At 39.4% G+C, this 20,965-nt stretch overlaps 2 long non-coding RNA genes across 3 annotated transcripts in view; both read left to right on the top strand.

The window, feature by feature from the left end:
* Positions 1 to 2,384: 2,384 nt before the first annotated feature.
* On the top strand, positions 2,385 to 19,199 carry LOC143677768 (uncharacterized). Of its 2 annotated transcripts, none has more exons than XR_013172860.1 (4): positions 2,385 to 2,461; positions 16,521 to 16,630; positions 17,517 to 17,604; positions 18,293 to 19,196. It is a non-coding gene; the product is annotated as an uncharacterized LOC143677768 (long non-coding RNA). The 2 variants fall into 2 exon arrangements; XR_013172861.1 differs by having other exon boundaries at positions 2,412 to 2,476; positions 18,293 to 19,199.
* A 464-nt stretch (positions 19,200 to 19,663) lies between these two features.
* Positions 19,664 to 20,965, top strand: part of LOC143677771 (uncharacterized) — a 68,753-nt gene continuing 67,451 nt past the window's right edge. The window contains exon 1 of the long non-coding RNA XR_013172864.1: positions 19,664 to 19,717. This is a non-coding gene — a long non-coding RNA (uncharacterized LOC143677771). The remainder of the gene's footprint in view (positions 19,718 to 20,965) is intronic.

The following is a 20,965-nucleotide window of genomic DNA, read 5'->3' on the forward strand; positions in this document are numbered from 1 at the left end:
GAAGATTGAGTTATCCAGAAAGGATTTATGGAAAGTCCTTTTGTCTGATGGGCATCATCCCAGCATAGCATAAAAACCAACAAGAGGGCCGCGGTGGCTCAGCGGGCAAAGTGCTTGCCTGCTATGCCGGAGGACCTCGGTTCGATTCCCGGCCCCAGCCCATGTAACAAAAACGGAGAAACAGAATACAATAAAACAAGAAAATGTTTAAAAAATGTTTCCCTTTCTTCCTTCCTTCTATCCTTCCTTCCTTCTCTCTGTCTTTCCTTTAAAAAAAAAAAAAAAAAAAAAAAAAAAAAAAAAAAAAAAAAAAAAAAAAAAAAACCAACAAGAGTGTTGTGGGATCTGTATAAATGGAGCCACTGCCAGTCTGGACTAAAAGGTTCAGAAAAAGGACAAAATTAAGGAAAATGTTTTCAGAGGCAGAACCATGGAAGCTAAGGTCTAAAGCCAAGAACTTCAGAGAGTAGACTGACCCATACATGTGGAGAGGGTGAGTTGGCCCCAGAAGCAGAGGGTGGATCTTCTGCTTCATTGCTCAGGAACAGTGTGCCACCTCAGGTCTTGGAGAAGGTGGAGCTAAGAAAAAGGTGGTCTCAAGTCCCTGAAGGTTGCAAATTCCATGCCAGCATTTGGAGAGAGCAAGGCCACTGCATAGGTCCTTGGAAAGGGAGGGACTGCTGCTTTCCAAAGCCCCAAGGATATGACTCTCAAACTTTGACATCTAATGGCATTTGTCCTGCAGGTTTCCAAAACTATTTGGGTCCTGTGACCCCTGAGTCCCTTCCAATTTCTCCCTACAGAAATGGGAATATGTATTCGATGACTGTCCCTACTTTGTATGTTGGCAGCAGATAATTTGTTCTCAGTTTTACAGGTCCAGAGCCAGAGGAGAATTTTGCTTGAGGACAGACCATGCCTATAGCTGACTTTGATGAGATTTTGTATTGTTTCTGACTTTGTATTGCATTTGTGTTGTTACTGAAATAGTTTAAGGCTTTCTGATATTGTGATGGAAGGAATGTATTTTGTATTTAGAAAGAACATGTCTTTTGGGGGTCCAAAGGGTAAAATGTCCCAGTTTGAATCTGTTGTGTACCCCAGAAAAGCCATGTCCTTTAATCTTCATTCAGTATTGCTGAGTGGTATCTTTTTTATTATTTCCATAGAGATGTGACCCACCCAATTGTGGGTGGTAACTTTTGATTAGATGGTTTCATGGATATGTGTCTCCACCCATTCAAGGTGGGGTTGCCTACTAGAGCCCTTTAAGAGGGAACCATTTTGGAAAAAAATTTTAGAGCCCACACAGACAAAGACCTTTGGAGATGAAGAATGAAAATGCCCCTGGGGGAGCTTCATGAAACAAGAAGCCTGGAGAGAAAGCTAGCTGAAGTCACCATGTGCCTTTCTACCTGACAGAGAAACTCTTAACATCATCAGGCTTATTTAACAAGATATCTTTCCCTGGTTGCCTTAATTTGGACATTTCCATAGCTTCACCTCAGTTTGGACATTTTCATGTCCTTAGAACTGTAAATTTGCAACATCAAATTCCCCTTTATAAAAGCCATTCCAATTCTGGTATATTGCATTCTGGCCACTTCCAAGCTAATAGTGGCCTGTCTCATCCTCTTCACCATGTGAAGTAGCCATTTCCTCCTCCCATAATTCTTCCTTCTCCTGTGTGTTGTCTGCCCTGTGTGTTCCTTTTCCTATACCTCCCCAGGCAGCCTGGAGAAAGTGGTTGGCTCAGAAAAAGACAAATAAATACTATATTAATTTTTAAAAAATCAACTGTGATGATGAATTCACAACTATATGATGACAATGTGAATCATTAATTGCATACTTTGGATGATTATATAGTATGTGAAAACAACTCAGTAAAATTGCATTTAAAACATAACTGAAGAATTGAGAACATACCACCATCCTCTTGAATGCTCCCCAAGACTCATGTAGAAGTGGATAATTCTGAGGAAGAAGGATAAAAGAAAAGGCTCACCCAGCTCTCAATGACCTTTCAAACAAGCTTGAGTACTATTAGCATTTTAATTAACATCTGACATCTGACACCCTAATTGGGTTTGGTAAATAGCGACTGAGAGCAAGACTAGGTCCTTGATGGAGAATGATGGTGTTTAATTCTCATGCAGCAATCTCCATTTTGTAATGGATGATCTGAGGCCAAGGGAGGTGGGTTAACTTGTCCCAGGACACAGCTGTGAGTGGTGGAAATATAATTCCAGATGGAATGTGAATGGGAGGGACGAATGATGTGGGAGGGTGGGGAAGAAACTGAGAGCAGAGATTGGGGTATGTTTGAGGCCTGCTGGCATCAGAACCATAACATTGTGACGTACTTCAAAAAATGATCTCACCACTTGGTGTAATACTGGCATGATATACTGGAGCATGGGGGTGGGATGGGGGTGCCTGAAAACTAACAGCAGTCATGGTAAGGAGAAAGCAGGTAAAGAGGGAACAGAATGGGGACTTGGGCCAGTGGCCATGTACCAACCCCAGGGATGGATTTCCCCCTTGAAACAGCCATGTGCAGCTATATTTGTGTGTACTGGTGAACTAAGAGCCCCGGTGCAGATACAGAGCATTGGGTTCTTTGCGGTTTAGTAAATTTAAATTTTTAAAAGACCTTTGGCATCCACCTTAACCCATCCCCAATAAGATCCCAGATATCTCAACTTGGTCAGGAGCACAAACACATTTAACTGCTTCTGTGAGGATGAGACTCCCCAGCCCCCAAAAAGGCCATCCTCCATGCTGGATCTGGTATCTGATGCAAACCATTGCATAGCAAAAACCTGATGGGCAGTTGGCAAGCAGAGAGAGGAACAAAGTCCTAAGCCACTACAAAGATTTATCTAGAATTTCACATTTGAGCAGGGAAAAATGTACCCAAAATATAACTAGCTCATTGATTCTCTGTTTTCAGGCTGCTAAGCAAAAGTATCACAACTTCAGAGAAAAAGTCATCCAGTGAGAAGGGGGAAGGCTGCGGTGGGGGTGGAAAGGTGGTGGGAGACCTCAAGGAAGGTCCCAGGATCACCACAGAACTGGGAGTCTCAAGGGACTACAGTGAAAACAAATCAGAGGATGCAGCTTCAAACATGTTAGCCAAATTGGGGATTAAAAATTTACAAAGAAAAATATAGACTGATTATATATTGTCTATGCAACACTATGGCAATCATTTTGCACAGACATATGGAAATCAGAGAAAAAGAAAAAGGAGGGGTATCCAGTGCCAGGGACTGGATCAGGCAAGAAGTTCTGAAACACTGGTTTGAATTAAAAAAAAAAAACTTTTTATTTTGTAATAATTTCAAACTTATAGGTCAGTTTCAAAAATAATACAAAACACATGCTGAGCAAATCCCGCGAGCGGGGGTTCTGGGAGAGCGCAGAAGAGCGAGTCTTGACTTCCTGGAAGATGGCGGCTTGGTGGGACGCGCGGATCTTGGTTTCTTCTCCAGGACACCTACTAGGGGAGTAGAGGCGATGCAGAAGGCGCCCGGAGCCACGACGGGGATAAAAGAGACAGCGTACCCCATCCTGGAACGGCTGGCTGGCTGAGAGAAGCAGCTCGGGTGAGATCGCCGAGGCGCGCGGGCCTTACCGGGCGGGGTGGGAAGCGGCCGGAGTTACTCCCTTCCCCCTTCCCGGGCCGGCTGGGAGAATTGGAGAGGCGGTCCCCTGAAACAAAGACGGCTGGCGCCCACACCACACGCAGCCCCCGGACCAACTGAGAGAATTGGATCGGAAACCCCCAGGCCGCGGAGAACGGTGACGGGTGGGGGAGGCCCCTTCCAAACCCGTGACTCCCGGGGAACGTGCACTCTCTCTCGGGCGGGCCGCTGCCGCTGGCGCCCTCCCACCATGCTTGTTGCCCAGGGCCGACTAGGAAATTCGGACGGGCTCTTTCCCTGGCTGCGGCGACCAGCAACCCTCCCTGCGTTCGGACCCCGGGCCGGCTCAAGCCGTTTCGGCTAGCAAACCCCCAGGACGGCGAGAGTTTTCCAAAGTTTAAGGTCCCACAGCACCTTTTACTGGTGGGACCCGCAGACAAACGGGTGCCACAAGCGCCACCTACTGGGCAGGATAAGAAAAACAGAACCCAGAGATTTCACAGAAAAATATTACAACCTTGCTGGGTCCAACACCAAGAGAAATCTGAATAAATGCCCAGACGCCAGCAGCAGAAGATAACTGTCCACGCTCAAAAGATTGAGAATATGGCTCAGTCAAAGGAACAAACCAATAGCTCAAATGAGACACAAGAGCTGAGACAACTAATGCTGAATATACGAACAGAAATGGAAAACCTCTTCAAAAATGAAATCGATAAATTGAGGGAGGACATGAAGAGGACATGGGCTGAACATAAAGAAGAAATAGAAAAACTGAAAAAACAAATCGCAGAACTTATGGAAGTGAAGGGTAAAGTAGCAAACATAGAAAAAATAATGGATAGCTACAATGATAGATTTAAAGAGACAGAAGATAGAATTAGTGATTTGGAGGATGGAACATCTGAATTCCAAAAAGAAACAGAAACTATAGGGAAAAGAATGGAAAAATTTGAACAGGGTATCAGGGAACTCAAGGACAATATGAACCGCACAAATATACGTGTTGTGGGTGTCCCAGAAGGAGAAGAGAAGGGAAAAGGAGGAGAAAAACTAATGGAAGAAATTATCACTGAAAATTTCCCAACTCTTATGAAAGACCTAAAATTACAGATCCAAGAAGTGCAGCGCACCCCAAAGAGATTAGACCCAAATAGGTGTTCTCCAAGACACTTACTAGTTAGAATGTCAGAGGTCAAAGAGAAAGAGAAGATCTTGAAAGCAGCAAGAGAAAAACAATCCATTACATACAAGGGAAACCCAATAAGATTTTGTGTAGATTTCTCAGCAGAAACCATGGAAGCTAGAAGACAGTGGGATGATATATTTAAAATACTAAAAGAGAAAAACTGCCAACCAAGACTCCTATATCCAGCAAAATTATCCTTCAAAAATGAGGGAGCAATTAAAACATTCTCAGACAAAAAGTCACTGAAAGAATTTGTGACCAAGAGACCAGCTCTGCAAGAAATACTAAAGGGAGCACTAGAGTCAGATACAAAAAGACAGAAGAGAGAGATATGGAAAAGAGTGTAGAAAGAAGGAAAATCAGATATGATATATATAATACAAAAGGCAAAATGTTAGAGGAAAATATTATCCAAACAGTAATAACACTAAATGTCAATGGACTGAATTCCCCAATCAAAAGACATAGATTGGCAGAATGGATTAAAAAACAGGATCCTTCGATATGCTGTCTACAGGAAACACATCTTAGACCCAAAGATAAACATAGGTTGAAAGTGAAAGGTTGGGAAAAGATATTTCATGCAAATAACAACCAGAAAAGAGCAGGAGTGGCTATACTAATATCCAACAAATTAGACTTCAAATGTAAAACAGTTAAAAGAGACAAAGAAGGACACTATATACTAATAAAAGGAACAATTAAACAAGAAGACATAACAATCATAAATATTTACGCACCGAATCAGAATGCCCCAAAATACGTGAGGAATATACTGCAAACATTGAAAAGGGAAATAGACTCATATACCATAATAGTTGGAGACTTCAACTCACCACTCTCATCAAGGGACAGAACATCTAGACAGAGGATCAACAAAGAAATAGAGAATCTGAATATTACTATAAATGAACTAGACTTAATAGACATTTATAGGACATTACATCCCACAACAGCAGGATACACCTTTTTCTCAAGTGCTCATGGATCATTCTCAAAGATAGACCATATGCTGGGTCACAAAGCAAGTCTTAACAAATTTAAAAAGATTGAAATCTTACACAACACTTTCTCGGACCATAAAGGAATGATGTTGGAAATCAATAATAGGCAGAGTGCCAGAAAATTCACAAATACGTGGAGGCTCAACAACACACTCCTAAACAACGACTGGGTCAAAGAAGAAATTGCAAGGGAAATTAGCAAATACCTCGAGGCGAATGAAAATGAAAACACAACATATCAAAACTTATGGGACGCAGCAAAGGCAGTGCTAAGAGGGAAATTTATTGCTCTAAATGCCTATATCAGAAAAGAAGAAAAGGCAAAAATTCAGGAATTAACTATCCATTTGGAAGAACTGGAGAAAGAACAGCAAGCTAACCCCAAAGCAAGCAAAAGGAAAGAAATAACAAAGATTAGAGCACAAATAAATGAAATTGAAAACATGAAAACAATAGAGAAAATCAATAAGGCCAGAAGTTGGTTCTATGAGAAAATCAATAAGATTGATGGGCCCTTAGCAAGATTGACAAAAAGAAGAAGAGAGAGGATGCAAATAAATAAGATCAGAAATGGAAGAGGAGACATAACTACTGACCTCACAGAAATAAAGGAGGTAATAACAGGATACTATGAACAACTTTACGCTAATAAATACAACAATTTAGAGGAAATGGACGGGTTCCTGGAAAGACATGAACAACCAACTTTGACTCAAGAAGACATAGATGACCTCAACAAACCAATCACAAGTAAAGAAATTGAATTAGTCATTCAAAAGCTTCCTAAAAAGAAAAGTCCAGGACCAGATGGCTTCACATGTGAATTCTACCAAACGTTCCAGAAAGAATTAGTACCAATTCTCTTCAAACTCTTCAAAAAAACCGAAGTAGAGGGAAAACTACCTAATTCATTCTATGAAGCCAACATCACCCTCATACCAAAACCAGGCAAAGATATTACAAAAAAAGAAAACTACAGACCAATCTCTCTAATGAATACAGATGCAAAAATCCTCAATAAAATTCTAGCAAATCGTATCCAACAGCACATTAAAAGAATTATACATCATGACCAAGTAGGATTCATCCCAGGTATGCAAGGATGGTTCAACATAAGAAAATCAATTAATGTAATACACCATATCAACAAATCAAAGCAGAAAAATCACATGATCATCTCAATTGATGCAGAGAAGGCATTCGACAAGATTCAACATCCTTTCCTGTTGAAAACACTTCAAAAGATAGGAATACAAGGGAACTTCCTTAAAATGATAGAGGGAATATATGAAAAACCCACAGCTAATATCATCCTCAATGGGGAAAAATTGAAAACTTTCCCCCTAAGATCAGGAACAAGACGAGGATGTCCACTATCACCACTATTATTCAACATTGTGTTGGAGGTTCTAGCCAGAGCAATTAGACAAGAAAAAGAAATACAAGGCATCAAAATTGGAAAGGAAGAAGTAAAACTATCACTGTTTGCAGACGATATGATACTATACGTCGAAAACCCGGAAAAATCCACAACAAAACTACTAGAGCTAATAAATGAGTACAGCAAAGTAGCAGGTTACAAGATCAACATTCAAAAATCTGTAGCATTTCTATACACTAGTAATGAACAAGCTGAGGGGGAAATCAAGAAACGAATCCCATTTACAATTGCAACTAAAAGAATAAAATACCTAGGAATAAATTTAACTAAAGAGACAAAAAACCTATATAAAGAAAACTACAAAAAACTGCTAAAAGAAATCACAGAAGACCTAAATAGATGGAAGGGCATACCGTGTTCATGGATTGGAAGACTAAATATAGTTAAGATGTCAATCCTACCTAAATTGATTTACAGATTCAATGCAATACCAATCAAAATCCCAACAACTTATTTTTCAGAAATAGAAAAACCAATAAGCAAATTTATCTGGAAGGGCAGGGTGCCCCAAATTGCTAAAAACATCTTGAGGAAAAAAAACGAAGCTGGAGGTCTCGCGCTGCCTGACTTTAAGGCATATTATGAAGCCACAGTGGTCAAAACAGCATGGTATTGGCATAAAGATAGATATATCGACCAATGGAATCGAATAGAGTGCTCAGATATAGACCCTCTCATCTATGGACATTTGATTTTTGATAAGGCAGTCAAGCCAACTCACCTGGGACAGAGCAGTCTCTTCAATAAATGGTGCCTAGAGAACTGGATATTCATATGCAAAAGAATGAAAGAAGACCCATCTCTCACACCCTATACAAAAGTTAACTCAAAATGGATCAAAGATCTAAACATTAGGTCTAAGACCATAAAACAGTTAGAGGAAAATGTTGGGAGATATCTTATGGATCTTACAACTGGAGGCGGTTTTATGGACCTTAAACCTAAAGCAAGAGCACTGAAGAAGGAAATAAATAAATGGGAACTCCTCAAAATTAAACACTTTTGTGCATCAAAGAACTTCATCAAGAAAGTAGAAAGACAGCCTTCACAATGGGAGACAATATTTGGAAATGATATATCAGATAAAGGTCTAGTATCCAGAATTTATAAAGAGATTGTTCATCTCAACAACAAAAAGACAGCTAACCCAATTACAAAATGGGAAAAAGACTTGAACAGACACCTCTCAGAAGAGGAAATACGGATGGCCAAGAGGCACATGAAGAGATGCTCAATGTCCCTGGCCATTAGAGAAATGCAAATCAAAACCACAATGAGATATCATCTCACACCCACCAGAATGGCCATTATCAACAAAACAGAAAATGACAAGTGCTGGAGAGGATGCGGAGAAAGAGGCACACTTATCCACTGTTGGTGGGAATGTCAAAGGGTGCAACCACTGTGGAAGGCAGTTTGGCGGTTCCTCAAAAAGCTGAATATAGAACTGCCATACGACCCAGCAATACCATTGCTAGGTATCTACTCAAAGGACTTAAGGGCAAAGACACAAACGGACATTTGCACACCAATGTTTATAGCAGCATTATTTACAATTGCAAAGAGATGGAAACAGCCAAAATCTCCATCAACAGAAGAGTGGCTAAACAAACTGTGGTATATACATACGATGGAATATTATGCAGCTTTAAGACAAGATAAACTTAAGAACCATGTAATAACATGGATGGACCTAGAGAATACTATGCTGAGTGAATCCAGCCAAAAACTAAAGGACAAATACTGTATGGTCCCACTGATGTGAACGGACATTCGAGAATAAACTTGAAATATGTCATTGGTAACAGAGTTCAGCAGGAGTTAGAAACAGGGTAAGACAATGGGTAATTGAAGCTGAAGGGATACAGACTGTGCAACAGGACTAGATACAAAAACTCAAAAATGGACAGCACAATAATACCTAATTGTAAAGTAATCATGTTAAAACACTGAATGAAGCTGCATCTGAGCTATAGGTTTTTGTTTTGTTTTGTTTTGTTTTGTTTTGTTTTGATTTTACTATTATTACTTTTATTTTTTTCTCTATATTAACATTCTATATCTTTTTCGGTTATGTTGCTAGTTCTTCTAAACCAATGCAAATGTACTAAGAAATGATGATCATGCATCTATGTGATGATGTTAAGAATTAATGATTGCATGTGTAGAATGGTATGATCTCTAAATGTTGGGTTAATTTCTTTTTTTCCGTTAATTAAAAAAAAAAAAAAAAGAGAAGGGATAATTGGAGATGAAGGGATACAGACTGTACAACGGGACTGGATATAATAACTCAGAAATGGACAGCACAATACTACCCAATTGTAATGCAATTATGTTAAAACACTGAATGAAGCTGCATGTGAGGTATAGGTTTTTTGTTTTTGTTTTTTTTTTGTTTTTTTTCTTTCTATTATTGTTTTAATTCTTATTCTGTTGTCTTTTTATTTCTTTTTCTAAATCGATGCAAATGTACTAAGAAATGATGAATATGCAACTATGTGATGTTATTAAGAATTACTGATTGTACATGTAGATTGGAATGATTTCTAATTGTTTTGTTAATTCTTTTTTTAATTAATAAAAAAAAAAAAAAAAACACATGCTGAGAACTCCAACATATCCTCCCCTCTCAGAAAACCACACTGACCAAGTTTACTACTTTGCTACATTTGCAGTATCATTCTATCTGTCCATCTATTTTCTAAACATTTGAGACTAGATTATAGATATATATTCTGTTCTTTGAGCACATACTTCCATTTACATTTCCTAAGATCAAGGCTATGCTTTGATACCAACGTAACTTCAGTACTAAATACAAACTGTGCTCCTATACCCCTCTGTCTCTTCACTGTTTTGTAGTTGTCAAAAATTGCATATTTATATAATATGAGTCTCAAAACACTTATTTCTCATAGCATTTTATGCATTTGCCTTTTAGATCCTGTAGGAAGTAAAAAGTGGAGGTACAAACTAAAGATACCTTTGTCAGTACCCTTACCAAAGATCTTTATTTCTTCATGTGACTTTAATCAATTAACTAGTGTCCTTTCCCTTCAAGTCAGAACTCTCTTTAGCATCTCTTGTAGGATTGGTCTAGTGGTGATGAAGTCCCTCAGCTCTTGTTTATCTGAAAATGTCTTAATCCCTCCCTCATTTCTTAAGGACTGTTTTGTCAGATGTAGAATTCTTGATTGGTAGTTCTTTGCTTTCAGTGCTTTAAATATGCCATTCCACCGCATTCTTGCCCCCACAGTTTCTCATGAGAAATTGGCACTTGCTTTTACTGAGGTCCCCTTGTACATGATGTGTTGCTTCTCTCTTGTAGCTTTCAGAATTTCCTCTTTCTCTTCGGTATCTGACAGTTTGATTATAATATGCCATTGCATAGGTCTGTTTGGTTTATCCTGTATGGAGTTCTTTAAGAATCTTGGATGTGTATATCCATGTCTTTTGTTAAATTTGGGAAGGTTTCAGCCAGTAATTCTTTGACTATTCTCAGCCCCTTTCCTTCTTTCTCTCCGTCTGGGACTCCCACAGTGTGTATATTGATATACTTTATGGTGTCCCACAGATTTCTCAGGTTCAGTTCACCTTTCTTCATTTTTTCTTCTTTCTGCTCCTCAGACTGGATGATTTCAATTGTCTTATCTCCAAGTTCACTGATTCTTTCTTCTGCCATCTCTAATCTGCTGCTGAACTTCTACAGGGAATTTTAAAATTTTCTTTACTATGGTCTTCAGCTGTATTTGATTCCTTTTCATAATTTCCATCTCTATAATGATATTCTGTTTGTATTCATCTATCATTTTCTTGATTTCATTTAGTTCCTTGTCCATGTTTTCCTTTAGCTCTTTGAACATATTTAAGATCATTATTAAGTCTTTGGTATGTCCCAGTTCAGGTCTTTCTCACTGATGGTTTCTAATGCTTTAATGTTCTCCTTTGCCTGGTCCATCACCTCTCATTTCTTTACATGTTATATAATCCTTTGATGAAACCTGTACATTTTTATATCTTAATGTGTTATTGCTGGAATTTAGTCTCTGAAACATCTGTTCTCTAAGCTTCTATCCAGCTACTGTTATGATAGAACTTCACCGAAATGTCAGTAGCTAAGGAAGAAAAAAGAAACAAAGAGAGAGAAAACACTGTTCCCAGTCTTTGCAGATTGACCTGTGCAAGTGCTTTCCTTCAGGGCTTACCCATACAATGAGTTTAGAGACTACCTCAAAGACAGAGCATAGGCCTCTCCCATCTTTTCTGCACATTTGCTTTTGCCTTGGGCATATGCATGTGGCCTTGGGAATTCCCCTGTTTACATAGAATGTCCTCTTTTCTCTAGAAAACAGTTCCCTCACACTCCCAGGCACTGCACTATATGTCCTATAACCATCAATCCCTTGTCCCAGGCAGCCATTTGACTGTTGTGCTCCCACAGTGTTTTGTAGGAGTATTCAGTGAGCTGCCTTCTACATTTAAGATAAGTTCTGGGATGGTGACTTCCTCATGTCACCACCACACAGATTTGGCTAGACATACATGCTCTCAGTATGCGCACAAGTGTTACTGTGTTCCCTGCTCTGCATTTCTCTGAGAGTACACCAAAATAAGCTGGTGAGGGGTGGAGGAGGTTTCCACCAGGTACTACAAGACCCTCTCACTTTTAAGTAGCCCTCTCCTTGATTTGGTACTTGCCCTTTTACTATGATCCCTTAACTGTGTTCTGGAGCTTTGAGAAAGATGTTTCTGCCAGTTCCTACTTGTTGTTCAACGGTTCTGTCTGATGACAGAGTTCTGAAGCTTCTCACTCCACTGTCTTGATAAGGGAAGTGTCTCAAGATGAGCCTTTATCTTTCTACATGTGAGGACACTGAAGCACAGAGAGGAGAGGTAAGTAGCACCTGACTGTATATTTAATAAGTGGTGGAGCCAGGGTCAAAACTAGATAGTCCGGCTCTGGGCCTCATGTTCCTAGCCAGTCACTACTGCCTAAGAAACTCATATCTTAGGGTTAAGGGAAATCATTCTATGAGATCTGAAGCATTCAAATAACACTTCCCCAAAATGATGAAGATAATAGGTGGGGGAAATTTTCCAACTCATTGCCCATACTAATGGACATAGTGTATTGTAGCATTAGAAGATAAACTGGCTGGTCCGAAGGTAGTGAGTTAAAACCAGCACCATACGTGATTGTGGTGCTCACTCAGCTGGGGTGGTGCTCTGAGACAGTCCACCCACAGAGGCTGGTAGAGTCACCTTCCTGGTGTGGTGGGTTGCTTGGTTGAATTTGGTGGGCAGTGACATCTTCTAGTACACGCGTGTCTGGTTGCATAGATTTCTGATTAATATTAGCCATATTTAAATATATTCACCCAAAAGGAGGGTAGCAGCTTAAAAATATTCCTGCACAGAAACTGCTAATTGTACTTTTCATAATAGAATTAACTTCAAGTGATTAAGAAAATGCCAAAGCTGGTACTTCTTCTTCTAGGACAAGCTCTTGTCAGCCACATTACAAGAAACTGTAAAGACAGTCCTATCTAGTTGGGTCTGAAAGAAGAAGGCAAAACAATTTTGAAATTATTATAAAATCCTTTGAATCATGGATTTCAGCATTACAGTGACTCTTGAACTGATAATGCTCTAAAAGTATTAAGGAATAATAGAGGTACAGGTATCTAATTTATATATAAGTAAATTAATAAACAAACATTCATTAGAGGGTTGTCCTTAAATTTTTCATTATGAGGATGGCTAAATGAAAAAAAATTGAGTTCCCTGGATTAAGTGACAAAGGTCTATATATTTGAATTTCAAGTGTGACTTTGAGCTTCCTAGCAGCTTTCAAAAATGAGGGAAGGCAAGAAGAATGAGAAGTGCACAGTTAGTACATAGTTCTTATGCTGAGAAAGGACAAAAATATTTCCTCAAGTTAAGTATTTCTCAGCTTAAAAAAATTTTTTTTTAATGGGGTCTTTCCTATGGGGCCCAGGTTGATATAGTGGACAGTAGCCTCAAAAATTTTCCCATTACACGTGCTGCATGAGTGTCATATGACTGTTTCACAAAAGATTTTGATCAATGTTAAGGGCAAAATGTCCAAATGCAACTTGGGGGTAACAGTTCAGCAAGGGACCCGGACAACTTAATCCATGGTATTCAGCTTCCTGATGGTTCAACCAAATTCAATTCAATAGGAATATCCTTCCACAAATTTCACTTTTCTCTCAGTGGGGATTTTGATGGGAGTCAGCTAGCAATTGTTTAGCTTACATTCTCTGATGAGAATGTGGAGTGTTGATTATCTGAGTTGCTAGCTGGGGGTATAGTCTCATGTTAAGAAATTAAACAGAGAGATAGTCTTTTTGAGAAAACAATGTTGTTCAGGGATGCCTTTGACTTGGGTGGAGAATCATCCCACCTCTGCCTGGAGGAAGTACTCAGGGCAAAGCCAAGTTTGCACAACCTGGAGCCAACAATAGTACTAACTTTGCTTACAACAGAGTCAGTTTATCTTCTGTAACTGACTGTGAACAATCAATTGAGATAACTCACTACCTTCGGACCAGCCAGTTTATCTTCTAATGCTACAATACACTATGTCCGTTAGTATGGGCAATGAGTTGGAAAATTTCCCCCACCTATTATCTTCATCATTTTGGGGAAGTGTTATTTGAATGCTTCAGATCTCATAGAATGATTTCCCTTAACCCTAAGATATGAGTTTCTTAGGCAGTAGTGACTGGCTAGGAACATGAGGCCCAGAGCCGGACTATCTAGTTTTGACCCTGGCTCCACCACTTATTAAATATACAGTCAGGTGCTACTTACCTCTCCTCTCTGTGCTTCAGTGTCCTCACATGTAGAAAGATAAAGGCTCATCTTGAGACACTTCCCTTATCAAGGATTTGTATCCCTTAGAAAAGCCATGTTTTTATCCTTATTCCACTTTGTAAAGGTAACCATTTCTTCTAATCCCTATTCAGTACTTTAGGTTGGAAACTTGATTAGGTTATCTCCATGGAGATGACTTGCCCTCTTGTGGGTATTAAGCTTTCATCAGATATAGATGTGACTTCACCCATTCAGATGGATCTTGATCAGTTTACTGGAATCCTTTAAAAGAGGAAGCATTTCAGAGAAGTCTTGAGAAGGACATAGCCAGGAGAAGCAGAGAGTTCACAGCCAGTGACCTTTGGAGATGAAGAAGAATGCCCCTGGGGGAACTTCATGAGGCAAGAGGCCTGGAGAGAAAGCTAGCAGACGTTGCCATGTTTACCATGTGCTTTCCCAGTTGAGAGAGAAACCCTGAACTTCATTGGCCTTCTTGAATGAAACTATCTTTCCCTGATGCCTTAGATTGGACATTTTTTAGCCTTGCTTTAATTGGGAGATTTTCATGGACTTAGAACTGTAAACTTGCAACTTACTACATTTCCCTTTTTAAAAGCCATTCCATTTCAGGTACATTGCATTCTGGCAGCTAGCAAACTAGAACACATATTAAGTATCACTAAATCTTAACTCCTCTCATTTTAGGATGAGAAACAACTAAGTAAACTTTCTGATGTGTTTTTATACCATGATTTCACGTACACATTCCACTTTGGATCTCATCCATCTGTACCTCTGTCTGTTTTTACCTTTTCCTGGTCCTGCCCTCCTATATTTATGGTTTTCTTTGCCCTCCTCTTTATTCTTATTCATATTAACCTTTTTTTTTTTTTAATCTGGGTTCTCATTAAATCATTTATGGAATGAGAGTATACTATCCTACATGTTGGGAACAGAATGGATATGTGAAACTGAACAAGACTCTTTCTATTAATATGTGCATTGTTACTTTAGCTGATAACTTAATTGAAAATCTGTAGTTTGGGAATCTTCCATGCACCAATGTCTCCAAACATTTCTAATTCATGTTCATTGATTAACTAGTGAAACAGAAAAATTTAGACTTTAATAAGATGGTAAGTATCTACTGAATCAAGACTGAAATTGGTGGAGTAATTAGGATTAGTTTTTGTGATAGAAACCTTCAGAAAACTGTGACCTTAACATACTAGGTGTTATTCTTTCATGTAAAAAAGTCCAGAAGAAGGCACTCTAGAGCTCCATGAAATTGTCTGAGATTCAGCCACCTTCTGGTTATGCCTGGGGTGTGATCTTCATCCTTGTGAAGATGGCAGCTGGAGCTCCAATTACCATGTCCATTTTCAAGGCTGAAAGCAAGAAGGAGGAAGGGGGATGGCACCCTAAGGAGGCACCCCTCAGAAAACACCCCTGGAATGGCCATGCAATATCCATTCCCCTCACATCACTTTGGCCAGAATATGGTCAAAGGGGGGGCTGGAAATGTAGGCACTAAAAATCAGGGGAGAATGGATATTGAGATAACAACCAACAGCCTTTGCCATGTAAGCTTTAATATTGAGATTTCCATTAGCAAAGTATAGGGATCCAATATTACAGATACACTCAGGAGAATTCTGATTCTAGGCCATCAGGTTATAACTTGTTACTAATCTTTTTTTTTTTTTCTATTCAAGGACCCTTTGTCTATCACTACCCAGAGGTATTTAAAACAAAAATCACCTCAGAAATGCATCAGACATTGCACCCATTCTGGAAACCATCTCTGTAAATGACAGTTAATATTAGCCACACTATTAGGCCACACTGAAAGGCAGACTTTTTCAGTCTAAAAGAAACTGCCATTGCTTTGTACAATAGGTGTCTTCCTAAGAAGTTGTTATATATCAGGTTTTATTAACCTTATCTTTCTTCAAAAGCCATAGGAAAGTTAGCTATTTAAAGAAACCTACAGAGAACTTTGAGGGGTAGACTTCCTCCTTATAATATGAATAATTGCACCCAAATAAACCTGTCTCTGAAGTCAAAAGTTTTTCACTTACCAGATTTTTCTAAGGTAGGACAGTCTCACTGACAATTTCAGTGGACTAAAAGCCCCTTAAACAAACCCAAAGTGCAATTCTGATAACAGATCATCATTTCCCTTTTTGAAGTCCCATTTCAGTCACTGTCATGTGTTCCCTAGTGGAGATCCTATCAGGAAGATAGTCAATGGGTTTTTGCTTTTTTCCCACAGAACTGACTTCATCAGCAGGAGATGTGAGCAGACACTGAGTGATGATATTGCTTCTGCTGCTGAACGTGAGTCAGGGAGAGAATCCATTGTGCAATGACACACATTTCTTAACTTTCAGATGGCAAATGTTCAAAGTTTAAGAACACTCAGCTGTCACTCTCCAGAGTAAGATGGGCAGTGATCCAGTGATGAGCTCATGCTACATCAGTGACTTCGCATTCAAACCAGGTAAGGCTGTGCAGTTTATAACTAATCAGCAAGGGTGCTTCAAATAAACAGGTTCTCTTATTCTGGGCCTCATCCTCTCTTACCAAACTGGAATGCTTATTTGCTTGCAGTTACCAAAAAGCCCAAGAATCTGGATAGTTTCACTGAGCTGAAAAGTAAAACATGCTGGGTGTGTGTGCATATTTGAGCATGAGTAATGGAATTGCCACACCAAAAGGTGTTGTTCTGGAAAGTTGCCATGTGAGCACAATCACGCACACCACAAGCCATACCTCTAGCCCACAAGTCGGAGAGAGAAGGACCTCTTCCTCTGTTTTATTTTATTTTTCCTCTCTGAATTTTAAAGGAAAGAGGAAAATTATAAAATCAGGAACCTCATATCCCCCGGGACATTTAAACTTAAGCTGGCCCAAGGATACCCATGTATCATGGGCAACAATTTCACCCTGGCAGGGAAATAGACTGAGTGACTTAATGGATATTTTCCATCTCTAATTTCCATGATTAAAAGAAAGAGGTTGAGAGGGGTACATGTGGAGCCTATTGTGAGTTTGCCAATGAATCCTAATTTAGATCAAAGAGAGTCTATGTGACACTGAACCATAAACACCCTAGCTTGCGTTACTTCAAGGAAGTTGTTAGTGTGTCCCCGGTGGCTATTACGTGACGCAGCTGAGCTCTATAGCCTGCACCCTTTAATTACTAATATAGAAGAAAATCCCATATAAGAGGGAGGAATGTAAATGAGACCTCTGCTCTTTTGAACATTTTATGCATTAGCCAAATTAAAATTTGCTGTGGACTTTGGTTTCCCCTGATCACTGTTGATAGTGATCATTTGGCTCTTGGGATTAAACCTGTCTTTCCAAAAATTATTTCCGATCAGTGCCCAGGTTTCAGATCTTTATGTATGGTTTGCATGAGACATGGATCATCAGAACCAGATTGGAACAATTTCTTTGAAGTTTTCAAAGGTAGGAAAGAAATCCTCTTTCATTCTCATCTTTCTTTGTGCTGATCGTGGCTAAACAGCAGGTTGAGGGGGCTGCGACTGAGAGAGGGGTACCTGGAGGCCAGAAGCACAAGAATCCCACCACACTCATGCAAATGGACATAAAGCTTCTGTGCAAAGAGGGCCATGGTTTAGGGACGTGGGTCCGGAACAGTGAGCATGACCACACACGTTGAAGTGGGGGTGCCCATACTGGGTTTTGAAGCATAGTTTCAAGATGAGGAGAAGCAACATGTCAAGCTGAGCAGCACAACCTTTTTTTTTTTTTAAGTTAGAAAAGGTTTTGTTGTAACTTCTTAAATTTTTTTTGTGAAAAATAACAGATACACAAAAAAAACCAATAAATTTCAAAACACATTGCAAAAAATCAGTTGTAGAGCAGATTTCAGAATTTGGTGTAGGTTACAATTCCACAATTTTAGGTTTTTACTTTTAGCTGCTCTAAGATACTGGAAACTAAAGGAAAGATCAATATAATGAGTCAGCTATATAACCCCACCATCACCTTTGATCTTTCTCCCACTCTTTAGGGGTATTTGGGCTATGCCCATTCTAGCTTTTTTATATTGGAAGGGGCTGTCAATGATATGGGGTGGGGGATGGAACTAGTTGATTGAACAGCACAACTTTTATGATACTTTCTTCTCTAGGATTCATCTGCCTTGTGGCCCATGCATAGGAGAAAAAAAAGAATTAATAACAGCTTTGCATAAAAATTAAGAGCCGAGTTTAGGCCAAGCTCTGTACAAAGGCAGAGATGCTCATGAGACAGAACAACTACTGAAGATATTAACCATTCAGGGAAATTTGCCATCGTCAATATTGCATTTTGTTCAGTAAATCAAACTCCTTCGTTGCCATCTGTCTTATACTACAAAGAGATAATAATAATAAAATCATTGCTTAATGAGTAAACTCAGTAGAGGATAATTCCCTGGCAGATCATATTGGTGTTCTTCTCTGAAGGATGCCATATTCTCAATGAGGCAGAGAACACAGGGGAGACAGCATGATCATGCACAAATGGGGGTGCCTAAAATAAAATTTAAAAAAAGGAACAGTGCCGCATATGTCAGTATTTAAAGCTCCATCAAAGAAACATCGAACTTTTCAGCTGTAACTCAAATATAAATTTTCCTTACCCTGTCAATTAGCAGATTACAAAACTTCTGTAGCAGGAAGACCATTCTGCCAGCAAAGCCGTTGTGTTTGGAATTGATCCAGGTCAGACAGATGGTGTGGAAAAGGGGTGCAATGAGACATTCCATATCTGGAAAGTCGACTGTTCTTCCAAGAGGCAAATGTAACCTTTGAAGGGCTGAAGAGGTGAAGGTCACCAGCCCCCCCACACAGCTGGAGATGCGTACAGATGTCTAGACAAACTGAAATAGACAATGAAAAGTACAGCCATGGACTAGCTTTAAGGAAAGCCTTTAGAGAAGGGAAATATGCAAAACATTAAATAACAGGAAACCTTGTTGGTTGGCACCTAAAAGTGCCAACCCTAAGCCAATGAGCATGAAAAGCAGAGTTATATCTTCTCCAAAACAAAATACGATTGTTCAAGTCAGTGTAATAAAGAGTTCTTGCTTTCTTTGGAATGCTTACTCTACCACAAAGTCAGGTGCTATAACCATGGGGGGAAACAAAGGAAATCTGCTATACTATCATCAAATACCCCTGTACATATCACAGTTGATTTGTAAAACGAGCTCACTTACCAACAGCACCTTCCCAGCTGCAGAGAAAAGCCTCATTCAGGAGTCAATGATTAATGAAATTTTATGCATAGGAACAATAATCACAGGAAGCCACTGAATTTAGATGTGAATTTTTAAATGTAAGCACTAACTGATGACTTTTTTAAAAAATGAAAACTTTTTAAATTCCCTTTCATCAAGATCAAAAAGCAAAATGACTTTATTAATCTAGGTATTTTAAGTTAGCGAAAGAGTAATGGTTGCTTTCTCTTTAAATGGTAATGGCCACCCAACTGTTATCCCAACAATGCAAGAGGCACTGCATGCACATCTTACTTAATGCTCTAACCAGGATTCTAATTCACCATTTTAGAGGTAAGAAATGAAAGACTCAGGAAAAGAAACTGGCTACACTCTGGCAGTAACTCACAGTGAACTCCCTCAACTGGCTTAAAAGCCTGCTCTCTCTCCACTGCATCACAATACTCCCCAAGGAGGTCAGTGGCAATTTGTTGTTGCAGATCCCTTGGCCTAAATGCAAAGGGATTCGTGTCATATTTCCTTTTAGCTGCTCCAGATCTTTTCTAGGGAAAGTGGACTTTGTGCAATGTCGTGTTTTGTGCCCACCCAGAAGTTGTAGTCCTTCCTTTAGGTGGTTATCCCCGTAGGTGTCCAACGGAACCAGGAACCTGGCTCCACCCTGATGTCAGGGAGAAAGGTGTGAAAACATAAGGTGGTCCTGGCACTGTTGATCTTCTCAGTGGTCTTCCGCATGAACTCCCGATTCTTTTTCCTTCTGCTATTTTTGGTCCAGCCACCCTCAGAGGCTGGGGAGTACGCTCTATTTGAAATAGAGTAGAGAGGAAGACACTGAGGCCGTTATCCTGATGATGCTTGGCTAAATACTGTTCAGCTGCTTTAGCAAAAACATAATCTGCCTTCATACAATGGCTTGGTTTTCTTTGATATGAACTTGATGGAACAAAGTAGGAGAGAGCTAACATGTCATGCTCTGTCAACATTAGTCCCCGATTAAAGAGAATATAGACTTTGCATCAAATTTGATGCTATAGGGAGCTCAGAACCAAGGCAGAGTTGACCTGCCAAGCTGGAATGGAATTTTATGACTAGCACTGCTGTTTTCACTTCAGAACAACCCATAAGAAAGATGATCCAATGATTAAAACAACAGTTAACTCGGTCATCCGATTAAACTTTTCAACCCAAGCTCCTGCCCTATATCCACACCCTGTATAGGGGGAAAAAAAGGGGGGGGGGGGAGCACAAAAGCCTCATAGAAATAACAATTGCTTATTTTAATGTTGGCAATTTATAACTGACAATTATGTTGTTAATTGATAGCTATTTCAATGAGTTGTCACCCTTGTAGATTGTTCAGATCAGCAGTGTTGTTTTTGCATTGTGATTAAACCATTGGGTAACTGCATAAAAACTGTTGTATTCTATTATAGATACATTCTAACATTTCAGAAGAGAAAAAGAGTTAAGCCCCTTTAAAAACGCAGATGATTTTTTTAAAAAGCTAGGAATTGTAAAGTCTCGTTAAGGCAGAATTCTAGATTAATGAAATGCAATGTTTAATTAAAGAAATCCCTTCCTATG

The sequence above is a fragment of the Tamandua tetradactyla genome, chromosome 3 (assembly GCF_023851605.1).
Source record: "Tamandua tetradactyla isolate mTamTet1 chromosome 3, mTamTet1.pri, whole genome shotgun sequence".
Lineage (NCBI taxonomy): Eukaryota > Metazoa > Chordata > Mammalia > Pilosa > Myrmecophagidae > Tamandua > Tamandua tetradactyla.